The 18764-nt window shown below is 37.6% G+C and overlaps 1 protein-coding gene across 2 annotated transcripts in view; it reads right to left on the reverse strand.

The window, feature by feature from the left end:
• Nucleotides 1–18764, reverse strand: part of LOC128648700 (solute carrier organic anion transporter family member 4C1) — a 185983-nt gene that overhangs the window by 166375 nt on the left and 844 nt on the right. The gene's annotated exons all lie outside the window — the stretch shown is intronic.

Below are 18764 nucleotides of genomic sequence, written 5' to 3' on the forward strand. Positions count from 1 at the left end.
TTAATAATTATTATGATTTTGTTTTAATATTTTATATTTAATATTTACCTAACAACTATTGTACCTAGTTAAAATAAATACAAACTTGCCTGTAAAATAAAAATAAACCCTAAGCTAGCTACAATGTAACTATTAGTTATATTGTAGCTATCTTAGGGTTTATTTTATAGGTAAGTATTTAGTTTTAAATAGGAATAATGTAGTTAATGATAGTAATTTTTTTTAGATTATTGTAATTATATTTAAGTTAGCGGGTCTTAGGGTTAGGAGTTAATACATTTAGTATAGTGGCGGCGACGTTGGGGGGCGGCAGATTAAGTATTAACAAATGTAGGTCGGTGGCGGCGACGTTAGGGATGGCAGATTAGGGGTTAATAATATTTAACTAATGTTTGCGAGGCGGGAGTGCGGCGGTTTAGGTGTTAATATGCTTATTATAGTTTTGACGACGTTGGGGGCAGCAGATTAGGGGTTAATAAGTGTAGGTAGGTTGCAGCGTCATTGGGGGCGGCAGATTAGGGGTTAATAAATATAATGTAGGTGTCGGCGATGTTGGGGGCAGCAGATTAGGGATTAGGGGTTCATAAAGATAATGTAGGTGGCGGAGTTGTCCGGAGCGGCAGATTTGGGGTTAAAAATTTAATTTTAGTGTTTGCGATGCGGGTGGCCCTTGGTTTAGGGGTTAATAGGTAGTTTATGGGTGTTAGTGTGCTTTTTAGCATTTTAGTTATGAGTTTTATGTTACGGCGTTGTACCATAAAACTCTTAACTACTGACTTTTAAATGCGTTAGGACTCTTGATGGGGTAGGGTGTACCGCTCACTTTTTGGCCTCCCAGGATGGAAGTCCCATAGAAAAAATACTTTACGATATTTACGTGTTGTTTTGCAGTAAGGCCAAAGAAGTGTGCGGTGCCCCTAAACCTTCAAGACTCGTAATAGCAGCGGGCATAAAAAAGCAGCGTTAGGACCTCTTAACGCTGCTTTTCTACCTTAACGCACAACTCGTAATCTAGTCGATAGTTACTTAAAATGTACATATATATTTTCAAATTGTTTTATGAATATTTTATTCCAAGTGCAAATAGATTACTTTCAACTTGAGCGATGTTAACGCACAACAGCTCTAATATTATTTTTTAGCTCGACTTGCAAACTAGCCCTATATTTACTAAGATCAGTTTATGAACCTTTAAATAATTTTCAGCTAGATTACGAGTTTTGTGTAATGAGGGGTGCGGGTGTTAACTTGCATGTTATTGTAACCGCTCACTTTCCTGCAGTGCTGGTATTACAGGTTTTTTCTAAACCCGGCATTAACCCCTTAATGACCAAGGACGTGCAGGGTACGTCCTCAAAAAAAAGGCAGTTAACGCCTGAGAACGTGCCCTGCACGTCCTCGGTCTGGAAAGCAGCTGGAAGCGACCCTGATCACTTCCAGCTGCTTTCCGGCTATTGCAGGATGCCTCAATATCGAGGCATCCTGCAATAACATTTTTCAGCCATCCGGTGCAGAGAGAGCCACTCTGTGGCCCTCTCTGCACTGGAGATCGGTGGCTCTGTTCGTTGGTGGGTGGGAGCCGGCATGGGAGGCGGGTGGCGGCCATCGATGGCCCTTCTGATCTGGAGGGGGGGCGGGATCGTGGGCGGGGATGCCCGGGGGCGCGCACGTGCACGGGGGGGCGGGGCTGCGTGCACGGGGAGGGAGCGGGTGGGAACCGCTACACTACAGAAAAAAAGTGTTGAAAAATGAAAAAAAGGCTTGAAAAATAAACAAATAATTTTTAAAACAAACACATCAGTTAGGTGGTGGGGGTTGGTCTGTGGGGGGGGCGGGGAAGCTACACTACAGAAAAAAGGGCCAAAAAATAAACAAATAAACATATTTTTTTTTGCAAACTGGGTACTGGCAGATAGCTGCCAGTACCCAAGATGGCCCCCAATAAGGCAGAGGGGGAGGGTTAGAGAGAGGTTTTGGGGGGGATCAGGGAGGTTGGGGGCTAAGGGGGGATCCTACACAGTAGCATATGTAAATATGCTAAAAAAAATTTTTTTTTTTTTTTTTTTTAAAAACCCCTTTTATTTTAGTACTGGCAGACTTTGGGCCAGAACTTAAGATGGCGGGGGACAATTGTGGGGTGGGGGCGGGAAGGGAGCTGTTTGGGAGGGATCAGGGGGTGGGATGTGTCAGGTGGAAGGCTGATCTCTACACTAAAGCTAAAATTAACCCTGCATGCTCCTTACAAACTCCCTAATTAACCCCTTCACTGCTAGCCATAATACCACGTGTGAGGCGGAGCAGCATTTAGCGGCCTTCTAATTACCAGAAAGCAACGCCAAAGTCATATATGTCTGCTATTTCTGAACAAAGGGGATCCCAGAGAAGCATTTACAACCATTTGTGCCATAATTTGCACAAGCTGTTTGTAAATAATTTCAGTGAGAAACCTAAAATTGTGAAAAATTTAACGTTTTTTTTTTTAATTTGATCGCATTTGGCGGCGAAATGGTAGCATGAAATATACCAAAAATAGGCCTAGATCAATACTTGGGGTTGTCTACTACACTACACTAATGCTAAAATTAACCCTACAAGCTCCCTAAAAGCTCCCTAATTAACCCCTTAACTGCTGGGCATAATACACGTGTGGTGCGCAGTGGCATTTAGCGGCCTTCTAATTACCAAAAAGCAAAGCCAAAGCCATATATGTCTGCTATTTCTGAACAAAGGGGATCCCAGAGAAGAATTTACAACCATTTATGCCATAATTGCACAAGCTGTTTGTAAATAATTCAGTGAAGAAACCAAAACTTTGTTAAAAAATTTGTGAAAAAGTGAACAATTTTTTTTATTTGATCGCATTTGGCGGTGAAATGGTGGTATGAAATATACCAAAATTGGCCTAGATCAATACTTTGGGCTGTCTACTAAAAAAAATATATACATGTCAAGGGATATTCAGGGATTCCTGACAGCTATCAGTGTCCCAATGTAACTAGCGCTAATTTTGAAAAAAAGTGGTTTGGAAATAGCAAAGTGCTACTTGTACTTATTGCCCTATAACTTGCAAAAAAAGCAAAGAACATGTAAACATTGGGTATTTATAAACTAGGGACAAAATTTAGAAACTATTTAGCATGGGTGTTTTTTGGTGGTTGTAGATATGTAACAGATTTTGGGGGTCAAAGTTAGAAAAAGTGTGTTTTTTTCAATTTTTCCTCAGATTTTATAAAAATTTTTATAGTAAATTATAAGATATTATGAAAATAATGGTATCTTTAGAAAGTCCATTTAATGGCAAGAAAAACGATATATAATATGTGTGGGTACGGTAAATGAGTAAGAGGAAAATTACAGCTAAACACAAACACAGCAAAAATTTAAAAATAGCCTTGGTCCCAAACGGACAGAAAATGGGAAAAGTGTTGTGGTCATTAAGGGGGTTAAAAGGCAAGAAGTGAGAGTAGAGCAAACTTGTGCTCCATACCGCACTCCAATACCAGCGCTGCTTAAGTGAGCGGTGAGCTGGTTATACGTGCTCGTGCACGATTTCCCCATAGACATCAATGGGGAGAGCCGGCTGAGAAAAAGTCTAACACCTGCAAAAAAGCAGTGTAAAACTCAGTAACGCAGCCCCATTGATTCCTATGAAGAAACTATATTTATGTTTACACCTAACACCCTAACATGAACCCCGAGTCTAAACACCACTAATCTTACACTTATTAACCCCTAATCTGCCGCCCCTGACATCGCCAACACCTACATTATACTTATTAACCCCTAATCTGCCGCTCCGGACATCGCCACCAACCTACATTATATTTATTAACCCCTAATCTGCTGCCCCCAACATCGCCGACACCTACATTATATTTATTAACCCCTAATCTGCTGCCCCTAACATTGCCGCAACCTACCTACATTTAATAACCCCTAAACTGCCGCCCACAACATTACCGCCACGATTCTAAATTTATTAACCCCTAAACCTAAGTCTAACCCTAACACCCCCTAACTTAAATATAATTTAAATAAATCTAAATAAAATTAATATCATTAACTAAATTATTCCTATTTAAAACTAAATACTTACCTATAAAATAAACCCTAACGGCTAGATTTAGAGTTCTGCGGCCAAAGGGGTGCGTTAGCTACGCATTGCTTTTTTTTTCCCCGCACCTTTTAAATACCGCTGGTATTTAGAGTTCACAGAAGGGCTGCGTTAGGCTCCAAAAAAGGGAGCGTAGAGCATATTTACCGCCACTGCAACTCTAAATACCAGCGTTGCTTACGGACGCGGCCAGCTTCAAAAACGTGCTCGTGCACGATTCCCCCATAGAAAACAATGGGGCTGTTTGAGCTGGAAAAAAAACCTAACACCTTCAAAAAAGCAGCGTTCAGCTCCTAACGCAGCCCCCATTGTTTCCTATGGGGAAAACACTTCCTAAGTCTGCACCTAACACCCTAACATGTACCCCGAGTCTAAACACCCCCTAACCTTACACTTATTAACCCCTAATCTTCCGCCCGCTGACCCCTGCATATTATTATTAAGCCCTAATCTGCCGCTCCGTACACCGCCGCAACCTACATTATACCTATGTACCCCTAATCTGCTGCCCCTTACAACCGCCGACCCCTATATTATATTTATTAACACCTAATCCTGCCGCCCCCGCTATCCGCTGACCCCTGCATATTATTATTACACCCTAATCTGCCGCTCCGTACACCGCCGCAACCTACATTATACCTATGTACCCCTAATCTGCTGCCCCTAACACCGCCGACCCCTATATTATATTTATTAACCCCTAATCTGCCTCCCCCCAACGTCGCCCTCCACCTACCTACAATAATTAACCCCTAATCTGCCGACCGGATCTCACCGCTACTCTAATAAATGTATGAACCCCTAAAGCTAAGTCTAACCCTAACACTAACACCCCCTAAGTTAAATATAATTTTATCTAACGAAATAAATTAACACTACACTATCAATAAATTAATTAAATACAATACCTACAAATAAATACAATTAAATAAACTAACTAAAGTACAAAAAATAAAAAAAAACTAAGTTACAAAAAATAAAAAAAATATTTACAAACATTAGAAAAATATTACAACAATGTTAAACTAATTACACCTACTCTAAGCCCCCTAATAAAATAAGAAAGACCCCCAAAATAAAAAAATGCCCTACCCTATTCTAAATTTAAAATAGAAAAGCTCTTTTACCTTACCAGCCCTGAAAAGGTCCCTTTGCGGGGCATGCCCAAAGAATTCAGCTCTTTTGCCTGTAAAAAAAAACCATACAATACCCCCCACCCAACATTACAACCCACCACCCACATACCCCTAATCTAACCCAAATCCCCTTAAATAAACCTAAACTAAGCCCCTGAAGATCTTCCTACCTTTATCTTCACAACGCGGGTTCACCGATCGATCCAGAAGAGCCTCCGATGTCTTGATCCAAGCCCAAGCGGGGGGCTGAAGATGTCCATGATCCGGCTGAAGTCTTCATCCAAGCGGGAGCTGAAGAGGTCCATGAACCGACTGAAGTCTTCTATCAAGCGACAATCTTCAATCTTCTTTCTTCCGGATCCATTAGGTTCATTCCCGCCGACGCGGAACATCCATCCATCCACGACTTCCTGACGAATGACGGTTCCTTTAAGGGATGTCATCCAAGATGGCGTCCCTCGAATTCCGATTGGCTGATAGGATTCTATCAGCCAATCGGAATTAAGGTAGGAAAATTTTTGATTGGCTGATGGAATCATCCAATCAGAATCAAGTTCAATCCGATTGGCTGATCCGATCAGCCAATCAGATTGAGCTCGCATTCTATGGCTGTTCTGATCAGCCAATAGAATGCGAGCTCAATCTGATTGGCTGATCGATCAGCCAATCAGATTGAACTTGATTCTGATTGCTGATTCCATCAGCCAATCATAATTTTCTTACCTTAATTCCGATTGGCTGATAGAATCCTATCAGCCAATCGGAATTCGAGGGACGCCATCTTGGATGATGTCCCTTAAAGGAACCGTCATTCGTCGGGAGTTGTCGGTGAAGATGGATGTTCCGCGTTGGCGGGATGACCATGGATCCGGAAGAAGGAAGATTGAAGATGCCGCTTGATAGAAGACTTCAGGCCCGATCATGGACCTCTTCAGCTCCCGCTTGGATGAAGACTTTCAGACCAAGCCGATCATGGACCTCTTCAGCTCCCGCTTGGATGAAGACTTCAGTCGGATCATGGACATCTTCAGCCCCCGCTTGGCTTGGATCAAGACATCGGAGGAGCTCTTCTGGATCGATCGGTGAACCCGGCGTGTGGAAGATAAGGTAGGAGATCTTCAGGGGCTTATGTTAGGTTTATTTAAGGGGGGTTTGGGTAGATTAGGGGTATGTGGTGGTGGGTTGTAATGTTGGGGGGGGATTGTATGTTTTTTTTTTTTACAGGCAAAAGAGCTGAATTCTTTTGGGCATGCCCCGCAAAGGACTCTTTTCAGGGCTGGTAAGGTAAAAGAGCTTTTCTATTTCAATTTTAGAATAGGGGTAGGGCATTTTTTTATTTTGGGGGTCTTTGTTATTTTATTAGGGGGGACTTAGAGTAGGTGTAAATTAGTTTAAAATTGTTGTAATATTTATCTAATGTTTGTAAATATTTTTTTATTTTTTGTAACTTAGTTCTTTTTTATTTTTGTCCTTTAGTTTGTTTATTTAATTGTATTTATTTGTAGGTATTGTATTTAATTAATTTATTGATAGTGTAGTCTTAGGTTTAATTGTAACTTAGGTTAGGATTTATTTACAGGTAATTTGTAATTATTTTAACTAGGTAGCTATTAAATAGTTATTAACTATTTAATAGCTATTGTACCTGGTTAAAATAAATTACAAAGTTGCCTGTAAAATAAATATTAATCCTAAAATAGCTACAATATAATTAAAATTTATATTGTAGCTATATTAGGATTTATTTTACAGGTAAGTATTTAGCTTTAAATAGGAATAATTAATTTAATAAGAGATTTAAATAATTTTATTTTGTTAGATAAAAATTATATTTAACTTAGGGGGGTGTTAGGGTTAAGGTTAGAATTAGCTTTAGGGGTTAAAAAATGTATTAGAGTAGCGGTGAGCTCCGGTCGGCAGATTAGGGGTAAATGCTTCAAGTTAGGTGTCTGCGATCTTAGGGAGGGCAGATTAAGGGGTTAATACTATTTATTATAGGGTTATTGAGGCGGGAGTGAGGCGGATTAGGGGTTAATACATTTATTATAGTAGCGGTGCGTCCGGTCGGCAGATTAGGGGTTAATAAGTGTTGGCATGCTGGCGGCGACGTTTGGGGGGGGGCAGATTAGGGGTTAATAAATATTATGTAGGGGTCGGCGTATTATGGGCAGCAGATTAGGGTTACATAGGGGATAACGTAGGTAGCAGCGGTTTACGGAGCGCAGATTAGGGGTTAAAAAAATTTTAATAGAGTGGGCGGCGATGTGGGGGGGCCTTGGTTTAGGGGTAACATAGGTAGTTTATGGGTGTTAGTGTACTTTAGAGCACAGTAGTTAAGAGCTTTATAAACCGACGTTAGCCCAGAAAGCTCTTAACTACTGACTTTTTTCTGCGGTTGGAGTTTTGTCGTTAGATTTCTAACGCTCACTTCTAGCCACGACTCTAAATACCGGCGTTAGAAAGATCCCATTGAAAAGATAGATACGCAATTGACGTAAGGGATCTGCGGTATGGAAAAGTCGCGGCTGGAAAGTGAGCGTTAGACCCTTTTCCTTACTGACTCTAAATACTCAAGCGTAGCCCAAAACCAGCATTAGGAGCCTCTAACGCTGGTTTTCACGGCTACCGCCAAACTCTAAATCTAGCTGCAAGTTAGCTACAATATAACTATAGTTACATTGGATCTAGCTTAGGGTTTATTTTTATTTTACAGGCAAGTTTGTATTTATTTTAACGAAAGTTATTAACTATTTCCTAACTACCTAGCTAAAATAATACAAATTGACCTGTAAAATAAAACCTAACCTAAGTTACACTAACACCTAACACTACACTACAATTAAATAACTTACCTAAATTAAATACAATTAAATACATTAAATACAATTAGCTAAATTACAAAAAAACAACACTAAATTACAGAAAATAATAAACAAATTACAAGATATTTAAACTAATTACACCTAATCTAATAGTCCTATCAAATAAAAAAGCTCCCCATTTCCCTATAAAAGGGCATTTGAATGGGCATTGCCCTTAAAAGGGCATTTAGCTCTATTGCTGCCAAAAGCCCTAACCTAAAAAAAAAACCCACCCAATACACCCTTAAAAAAATCCTAACACTAACCCCCGAAGATATCACTTACTGGGAGAAGTCTTCATCCAAGCGGCAAGATGTCCTCAATCAAGTCGGCAGAAGTGATCCTCCAGAACAGGCAGAAGTCTTCATCCAGATGGCATCTTCTATCTTCATACTTCCAACGTGGAGCGGCTCCATCTCAAGACATCCGGCTTAGAGCATCCTCTTCAATCAATCCAAGATGGCGTCCCTTAGATTCTGATTGGCTGATAGAATTCTATCAGCCAATCGGAATTAAGGTAGAAAAAATCCTATTGGCTGATGCAATCAGCCAATAGGATTGAACTTCAATCTATTGGCTGATCCAATCAGCCAATAGGATTGAGCTTGCATCTTATTGGCTGATTGGAACAGCTAATAGAATGCCAGCTCATCAGCCAATAGGATTTTTTCTACCTTAATTCAATTGGCTGATAGAATTCTATTCTATAGAAGTATTTTGGTCTATTCCATCAATACCTGTGCTGAGAAGGCCAGGATTTAGAACACTGTGCATTTGGTTGTCATTAAACCAGCACAAAAATGAGTTGTGAATCCCCTTGTAAATTTAGCACATTTCTGTCACAATTATGATAGATCACTGTTAAAATTAAAATAGAAAAAATACTAAGAGTCTGGAGAAAACTTGAACCTGTGAATTTGATTCCTGTAGTAATGTGAAGCCTGTTATTGGAAGATACATATATGTGCCATACACCAATTGTTTCCGCATGTGAAATAAAATATTTTAGCTTCACGCTAGATTGCCCTTTTAACTATATTATATTCCTATGACAACTGTGCTGTAGTCTTATATATTATATATGAACATTATCTAAAAAGAAAATGAAAAGGCGCATCCTTGTGCAGATCTATGCTATGGTGATATTGAGCCAACTCACTTCATAATGTGTACAAAGTACTCCCAAAGTTGCAGCACTCCGTTGTGCTGACAGAAGCAGGCAAAAGATCATGCAGTGTCTCTGCTCACTGATTCAAGGCAACTGGAAACTGAGTAATCTTTCTTGGAACACAGCCTGCTTACAGCTGTAACAATTTTCCCAGTCATTCATGGTATTCTGTTTTCTGTTTCTTGCTTTTCTTGAATAAATGCTTATTCACCTGATAAATTTGTTTGATACTGTATACCTTCTCTATCCTATCGCAATAAAAAGATTTATAAAAAAAAACAAAACAAAAAAAAACAACAACATTTTTTCCCACATCTTGTTAGCAGACTGTGTTCCAAGGACGATTACTCAGTTTCCAGTTGCCTTGAATCAGTGAGCAGAGACTTTACTTTGCAAGATCTCTAACTGCTTCTATCAGCACAGTGGAGTGCTGCAACCATTGTGAGTATTTTACACATTGGGAAGTGAACTGCACATATCACCATAGGGTTGCAAAAGAAGGGTGTATTAAGAAAATTAATTTAACCTATATAGTTATCAAATAAGAAGTCATTATTAAAAAGATCTATTGCCATTTGTGTTTTACAGCAGTATTGGCGCACAACATATACACCCTTCTTTTGCACCTCTGATCATTATCAGCTTAGGGATTGCCTGTTTCTTTATGTGTAGCCCAGATCTTATCTAGCGCGTTTTTTTCATTAATTTCCTTTAATAACTGTCTTAATCATATCACCATAGGTTGCCACCCTCGGCCATGTTTTCTGCACACTTATGAGTTACAAATGCTGCAGGGTTGGAACATGCACTGCGCACCTGGACAGCAAACAAATAGTGACACTGGACAGCACTATTCATGTTCCTCCCTGCACACCCTGCAACATGTGTAACTCATAAGTGTCCAGGAAAACATGGCCAATGTGCCAAGCCTATATCACCAGATTTATAGCATTGATCTGCATAAGGATGCACATTTTCCTTTTAAACTTTATTTTGATCCAACTTTGACTGTGAAGTGGGATAAAAGTGCAGCTCTTTGGTCAAATTGAACAATTCAAGTTTTCACTGCTTATGGGACTCATATATTGCTTTTGAAATGTTTACTTTGCATAGATACATTTATATTTATACTTTATGTAGTATATAGATATTGTTTATACTTTTAGGTTGGTATATTTGGTACATATATTATATCATCATTGGTGTTACTTGTGGCCCCCCTAGGCTTGCAAAATGATTAGTGTTTATTGATTGCGTATACAGAATGAACATTATGTAGCAAGAATGATAATGTCCCTCACAAATTATAAGCAACCCAAGCATATTTTTTTTTTTAGCAGAGCAAACACTAAACAATCTTTATTTTGTTTTCTTTACTTCTATTTGTTGCTCATAAAAAAAAATGATTTAAAAGAACACGAAACACTTTGAGATTGTAATAAAAAAATGAATTATTCATAGTAGAAAAACTGCAATATTTGTTCATTATTTATTTTGTTCCCTTTCCTGTAATTTAACTCTGAAACTGGTGGGTTTTGGGCTTCTGAAAACTGGAAGTGCACACTGCAGACTTCACAAGCTTAACCCTGTTACATATGTTCCTAATGGGGAGGTGGGGAGAGGGACAATCTAGCATAAAATACAAATCATTATTTTTATTGTTTTTCTTCCCATTTTGAAATCCCCAGACTCAATGGCCCAGAAATAACAACAAGCACAATGGTGATTTTGTGGGATTAGTATTACATTACAGGGCGTGTAGTGATGCTAATAGGGGAAATTGACTGATTGTGCTCCAAAACCATAGCGATATGTGTCTATGTCTTTTAAAAGGTTTGAACAGGGGCACTATCTGTATAGTGGGGCTGTGGGGTAGATTTACCAATGTGCGGGCCGACATCGATAAATGCCGACAGCATACACTGTCTGCATTTACCATTGCACAAGCATTTCTAGTGAAATGCTTGTGCAATGCTGCCGTCTGCACATTCGCGGCCAATTCGGAGTGTCAATCAGCCCGATCATATCCGATCCGGCTGATTGCTGTCCACCAACTCAGAGATGGCGGACGAGTTAAGGAGCAGCGGGCTTCTTAACTTACATTTATTCCGGGGTAGATAGCAGCATCCGCTGCTTGGTAAATCTACCCCTGTGTGTTTCTTGGGTTACTGATATGGCAAATGTTTTTAGTGTGAAAGTGCTTAGCATTAGTTTTAAACATGTAATTGACTAAGCAACTACTTTTTGTATTTGTTGGGTGATGTTGCTTCCTTAAAGGGGCATAAACCCCAATTTTTTTCTTTCATAATTCATATAGAACATACAATTTTAAGTAACTTTCCAATTTACTTCTATTATCAATTTTTCTTAGTTTTGAAAAGTGAGAAAGTAAGTTAAGGAGTGAGGCATGGGTGAATGTGTTTATATTCGAATTTGAATGTTAGAACGAATGTTATTGTAGAAATTCGATTTACATTATAGAATGTTGATAAGAACAGATATTCTTAAAAATGGTATTATCGAATGTTATTTATAGTTTTCGAATGTCACTTTCGAATTTGAATGTGACTTTCGTATGTGACATTCAAATTCAAATGTGACATTCAAATTTGAATATTACATCTAAAAAACACAGTTGTAGACTAGAAATACTAATATTACATTTATAAAACACAGTTGTAGACTAGAAATACTATTTCAAATTTGAATGTTATATTTATAAATCACAGTATTAGACTAGAAATACTATTTCGAATTCGAACGTGAGATTCAAATTTGAATTTAGCATTTGAATATTACATTTATTGAACACAGTTGTAGACTAGAAATACTATTTCAAATTCGAAAGTCACATTCGAATATTACATTTCGATATTGAATGAATACATAGCTAAACATTCTTTTATTCAAACGAATATTTTCAAATTTTATTGAAAAATTCAAAAAGGAAAATTCGAAAATAGAATGTTAGAGTGTTATATAAACATTTGAAATTCGATTAAAAAAAACAAATGTATCAAAATTCATTTTAAATTTCGAATTTTAAGAAACATTCGCCCATCCCTAGTGAGCATGTTTCTGCAGCACTATATGGCAGCAGTTTTGCAATAATGTTATACATTAGCAATAGCACTATATGGAAGCATTACTTCCTGTCATGTAGATCTCCAGACACGTGCACACTACCTATCTAGATATCTCTTTATCAAAGAATAACAAGAAAACAAAGCAAGTTTGATAATAGAAGTATATTGGAAACTATTTTTTAAAAATTGTATTCCCTATCTGAATCATGAAAGAAATGTTTTGGGTTTTATGTCCCTTTAAAACTTTTTTGGGGTAGTTGTTAATTAAGTTGAAAAGTGTTGTCTGGGGACTGAACAAGTCTTTTTGATTGTGGAATTGCACTGTAAATTTGTCCTAAAATATCAAGTAAAAGAGGACTAGCATGTGTTAAAGACCATTTTCACCAAATTGATAATGTTTTAATTTCTTCTGATAAGCAACTGAAATTGTATCGTCATTGAAAATGGCTCATCTATGGATGTTAACATGCAGAAGTTATCAAACAATAGATTGTAATCAACTCCTATGTGTTTAACCCGCTTGTTGGTGATTGGCTGCTATTTGCATATACCGATCCAAATTAGCTCACCAGCCATGCCCTGTTTAGGACAATATATTGTGGCTCCTAGCGAGACGTTTAGCTATGTGTTCAGCCTCTATGCAGGGTTAAAACACAAAGGGGCCATTTTATTAAGCCCCGTATTGGCCCCAATGCCTCTGTTTCCGTGCAAGCCTACAGGCTTGCTGGAAACAGGAGTAAAGAAGCAGCAGTCTTAAGACCATTGCTCCTTAACTCGTCCACCTGCTCTGAGATGGCGGACAGCAATCAGCCCGATTTCATACGATCGGGTGATTGACATCCCCTGCCAGCGGCCATTTGGCCGTATGCTGTCCGCATTTATCGATGTGTGGCTGACATGATGACTACAGCAGATCATGTCCGTTCCCACTTTCATAAATCAGCCCTACAGGGCTATATTACAAGTGGAGCGCTGGTATTACCAGTTGAATGTAAAAAAGCTTGCAAGCAAAAGACTCAGCATTTTCTTTTTTCACTTGAGCGCTAACCCGGAGGTAAGCTAGGCCAACTGCTCTATAGTCAAGGGTGCATTAAGAATACTTCAAATAATGATGTTTGCTCAGAAGAAAAAGTATTGCATATTTCGAGGTATTTGACTGGAAAGGGCTTTCTTTGTTGCTTTCTAAGCCTCTATAACAATCTTCATATTTTATTATTAATTGCCCCCTGAAAACCCACACCGATCAACATATTACATAACCCTTTAAAACAATAAGCACATAGCAAGCCCCCTGATCTTCTTCATGAGTAAACTGAGAAATAGAACACAAAACAGACTAGAATAGAGTATATGAGACATGGAGAGTCCAATAATCCATTTTACCAAAATATCATCAAGCAACATATACAGTATATATATCAGAAGGCTACGAGAGTTCTGGAAAAAATAGATACATGGATGATCCCAGTTCATCTAAAAACACATTTTGGCAAACACCCTTTTCTTATTCACTAAAACGTATAGTCCCATGGTGAAACTCATTAGCTACCACTTGAAGTGCATCCCGTGACAGCATTAGGCAATATTTTTTATAATTATAAAATAAAGGGTTACTCCTGTGTGCCAAGGTACTACTATGCTTGCAGACCCAATGGATGTTAGTGAGTAACTACATCTAAATCTTTAGTAAACATAATAGGGATTATACTGATCTCCACAGGGGTCTAACATAAAACCAAGCAACTGTAGCCTTCTAAACACAGTACGTTACCCAAAGTTTCAAAGTAGTAGCTGAAACTTTGAGTCACGTACCTTTTGTGGAGCACTATCATTAGAAATGCAGCTGTTGGGACATGGATATTAAGTGGCTCCAAGGCTCAGAATATGATCTAACGTTTACCAATGTGACATCTTAAGGAGGAAAATAAATATACTGTAACATCAGCTATAACCTAGGTGAGAACAGCCTGCGTTGCTGACAATGAATGAAGCGATTCATGTCCTCCCTCTTGGAGTCTGGATATTACTTCTCTGTATTCTGCTTTCCTTCAATGTATCTGGCATCACGTTCCTGTCACTTACTGATGACGTCACTGTCAAGCGTCTGATACACCCCCAAAACTTGCCAGATTAACAATGCTACATGGCTATGTAATACTTAAAAGTTGAAACAATATAAACCTTGCAGATCACCAAGCACATTTCATTGTTTCATTACTGTAACTTACTAACCCCTGATTAAATTTCACTCGCCAATGGCGAGAGGGCAAGTACAATTTGTGAGCCTTATAAATATAAATATATATATATGTCCATATATGTGTATACTCCATTGCAGGCACTCAAGAGGATAAACAGCAAGCTTTTATTATATATCAAAACAAATCCATAACTCTTCAATCCAAACAGGAACCTTTGTCAAATTGAATGATTTTTCTTGTTCCTTTTGACGAAGGTTCCCTTTGGGATTGAAACGTTATGGATTCATGTTGATATATAATAAAAGCTTGCTGTTTATCCTATATGCCTGCAATGGATTCCCTTTAAATAGGATGTGGCTGTCCCTCAGGGCTCTACGAACAGAGTTGTATGCATTTGAGCATGAGCACCAATAGCATTGTATCTTTAAAGGAGAGTGCTTCCTACACTGGATCTGCATATATATATATATATATATATATATATATATATATATATAGAGAGAGAGAGAGAGAGAGAGAGAGAGAGAGAGAAAGAAACAGAGATAGAGAGAAACACAGAGAGAGAGAGAGAGAGAGAGAGAGAGAGAGAGAGAGAGAGAGAGAGAGAGAGAGAGAGAGAGAGAGAAAGAATCATTGTTGCCATGCACTCACTATGATCATGTATAGCATCCCAGGTGCTTATCCTCCAGCATCCATATACATTTGTCTTTGATTGTGGGGACACTAATAGCCTATAGGTCTTAAAAAAACATTTTCTTTATTGAACATCCTTTAATAATTCATATGTTGTTTGTCCTATATATATATGTGTGTGTATATGTTTATTTGTCTATACATGTGTATTTGTGTATGTACACATAAATACACGTTACACATGTATGCACATATATACACATGTATACATATATATATATACTGTATATATATATATATATATTTCTGAACCCTTCCCAGTCAAACACCTTGACAATTACCATTCCTTATTTAAATTATACTTGTTTAATATGTGTATATATGAGTGTAATACTTTATTTTAATATGTTTTACATGTGATTTGTGAGCCCTAACATTTTACTACAGGTCTCAGGTCTTCTTCTAGTGCTATTTTGGCTTTTTCTCAAGCACAACCCATAACTTTCAACTTAAAATATGAGCAATATTCAGCAAGGTTGCGATATCCATTGAAAATATAGGGCTCACTAAAGGGATGTAGACCACAATAAACCTTCTCTGGTAATTGTTTTACCATGGACCTGTAATATTAGTTTGCACGCTAATTTAAGCACAGTCCAGCAATGTTAATATTGCACCCTGCGCTATCAATGCCTCTCCACTTGTAATCGGGGACAGAGCTGACAAGGAAAAATATTCCAAATATAAAAACCTTTTTTAAAAAATGTTTTTGTTAATCATGCGCTAAAATAAATATGTAGTGAAAAGGGTTAGATTTCTACTTAGTATGATGATATCACAGCTTGATGCTGGAGCATTTAAAGTGCCATTATAATGGAACAAATGACATCACATACACTAACAAATTAAAACGTCATATTTCCACTATAACGGCCCTTTAATCGTTTATAAAAATGTCTAAATAATGTATTTTTCAGTCAATGTAAAAGTACTTTTATTAACAGCATAATAACATCTATTTTATCCAACAGAAAAAAAAAAGATTGTAGAATGCAATAAAGTATCACCTTAACTGTACAAAGTAAACGCATAAATAGCTATTATACTGAAAATCTCTTTCACTGTGATTTATTTTTTATCACAAAGTAACCCAGATTTTTTTAGGCGGCTGGAAGAGCCTCATATCTGAAATCCCAGCGAAAGTCTTGCAATTAACATTAACATTGCATTTGTCTTCTAATGTATTGAATGTATAGTATATAAAGATGCTAAATATAAGTGACGTTTTCATAGTGAGGTTTAATCTTATAAAGAACAGCTTCAGGTTTTTTAGGGGGATAGGATAGAACTATGTTGTTGTTACCAATTTACACTAAAAGAACAGCTTCTTTATTAAATTGCCAGCAATTCACTTGTCTGTTCATATACACAACAGCAGAACTGGAAAAACGTGTGCCTTGTATCCTTCTACTAGAATGTGAAATAGAAAACTCAAAAATGAGGAAACCAGTTTGATGCTGTCATTTATTAAGGGGGTTGGGTGGATTTCCAGTTAAAAATGCTCTCTGCTTGAGGGAAGCAAAATGATATGAGGTTATTCTCACCCTTACATTTCAAAGAAAATATACTACTGGATAACATCTGTGTGTGTCTATTACAGTAAATGGTACAAAACACTACCATATGGAGAGGGAGTTTTTCTACACCAAAGGATAAATATACCATAACTAGTAGATAGGTAATGTGCTATGGAATAACTCTCTTCATCATATTTAATCAGCATGAAAAAAAAAGTGTGAAAATGTGTGTGTTAGGTATATGTGTGTGTGTTAGGTATATGTGTGTGTGTTAGGTATATGTGTGTGTGTTAGGTATATGTGTGTGTGTTAGGTATATGTGTGTGTGTTAGGTATATGTGTGTGTGTTAGGTATATGTGTGTGTGTTAGGTATATGTGTGTGTGTTAGGTATATGTGTGTGTGTTAGGTATATGTGTGTGTGTTAGGTATATGTGTGTGTGTTAGGTATATGTGTGTGTGTTATGTATATGTGTGTGTGTTATGTATATGTGTGTGTTATGTATATGTGTGTGTTATGTATATGTGTGTGTTATGTATATGTGTGTGTTATGTATATGTGTGTGTTAGGTATCTGTGTGTGTCTATTACAGTAAATGGTACAAAACACTACCATATGGAGAGGGAGTTTTTCTACACCAAAGGACAAATATACCATAACTTGTAGATAGGTAATGTGCTATGGAATAACTCTCTTCATCATATTTAATCAGCATGAAAAAAAAAGTGTGAAAATGTGTGTGTTAGGTATATGTGTGTGTTAGGTATATGTGTGTGTTAGGTATATGTGTGTGTTAGGTATATGTGTGTGTTAGGTATATGTGTGTGTTAGGTATATGTGTGTGTTATGTATATGTGTGTGTTAGGTATATATGTGTGTGTTAGGTATATATGTGTGTGTTAGGTATATATGTGTGTGTTAGGTATATATGTGTGTGTTAGGTATATATGTGTGTGTTAGGTATATATGTGTGTGTTATGTATATATGTGTGTGTTATGTATATGTGTGTGTTTTGGATATGTTACTGATTTAATGAGTAACCTTACATTAGGGAAGGAATGTCATAACAAAAGCTCACCTTGCATGACAGTCAGAAAAGTGTGCAACACTAAATACCCATTGGGATTATTGCAGCACTATAGACTTGTTGCATGTTTGTGTAGTGTGTGCGTATGTGTTTATGTCCATGTGGTTAGTGTGTATGGTGTGGATGTATTTGTGGGTGTGTGGTAACTTTACATCACTAAATACAGTACTGCAGATGACTATTAAATCACAACTTGGTGTGTCTGTGTAGTGTGTGTTTGTGTAGTATATGTGTGTTTGATGAGTATGTGTGTGTATGTTTATGTAGTGTGTGTATGTGTTTGTTTTATTGTGTGAATGTGTGTGCATGTGTATGTGTGTTGTGTGTATGCTCTTGTGTCATGTGTATGAGTGTGTTTTATTGTGTGAATGTGTGTGATGTGTATTTGTGTTGTGTGTATGCTCTTGTGTCATGTGTATGAGTGTGTTTGTTGTGTGTGTCTGTGTGCATGGTTTATTTGTGTTTAGTATATGTGAGTGTATTTATGTCTGTACATATGTGTTTGTGAGGTGTGTGTGTGTGCATGTATGTGTTGTGAGTGTTTATGTGTGTGTTGTGTATATGTGTGCGCATGTGTGTGTTGTGAGTGTGTATGTGAGAGTTGTGTATATGTGTGTATGTGAATGTTTTTGTGTGTATGTGTGTGTGTTGTACATATGTGTGTGTATTTGTATAATGTTTGTGTATGTGTTTGTGTAGTGTGCATTTGTATGTGTATATGTGTGCACATGTGTGTGTTGTGAGTGTGTATGTGAGAGTTGTGTATATGTGTGTATGTGAATGTTTTTGTGTATGTGTGTGTGTGTGTTGTACATATGTGTGTGTATTTGTATAATGTTTGTGTATGTGTTTGTGTAGTGTGCATTTGTATGTGTATATGTGTGCACATGTGTGTGT

The sequence above is a fragment of the Bombina bombina genome, chromosome 2, assembly GCF_027579735.1.
Source record: "Bombina bombina isolate aBomBom1 chromosome 2, aBomBom1.pri, whole genome shotgun sequence".
NCBI classification, from domain to species: domain Eukaryota; kingdom Metazoa; phylum Chordata; class Amphibia; order Anura; family Bombinatoridae; genus Bombina; species Bombina bombina.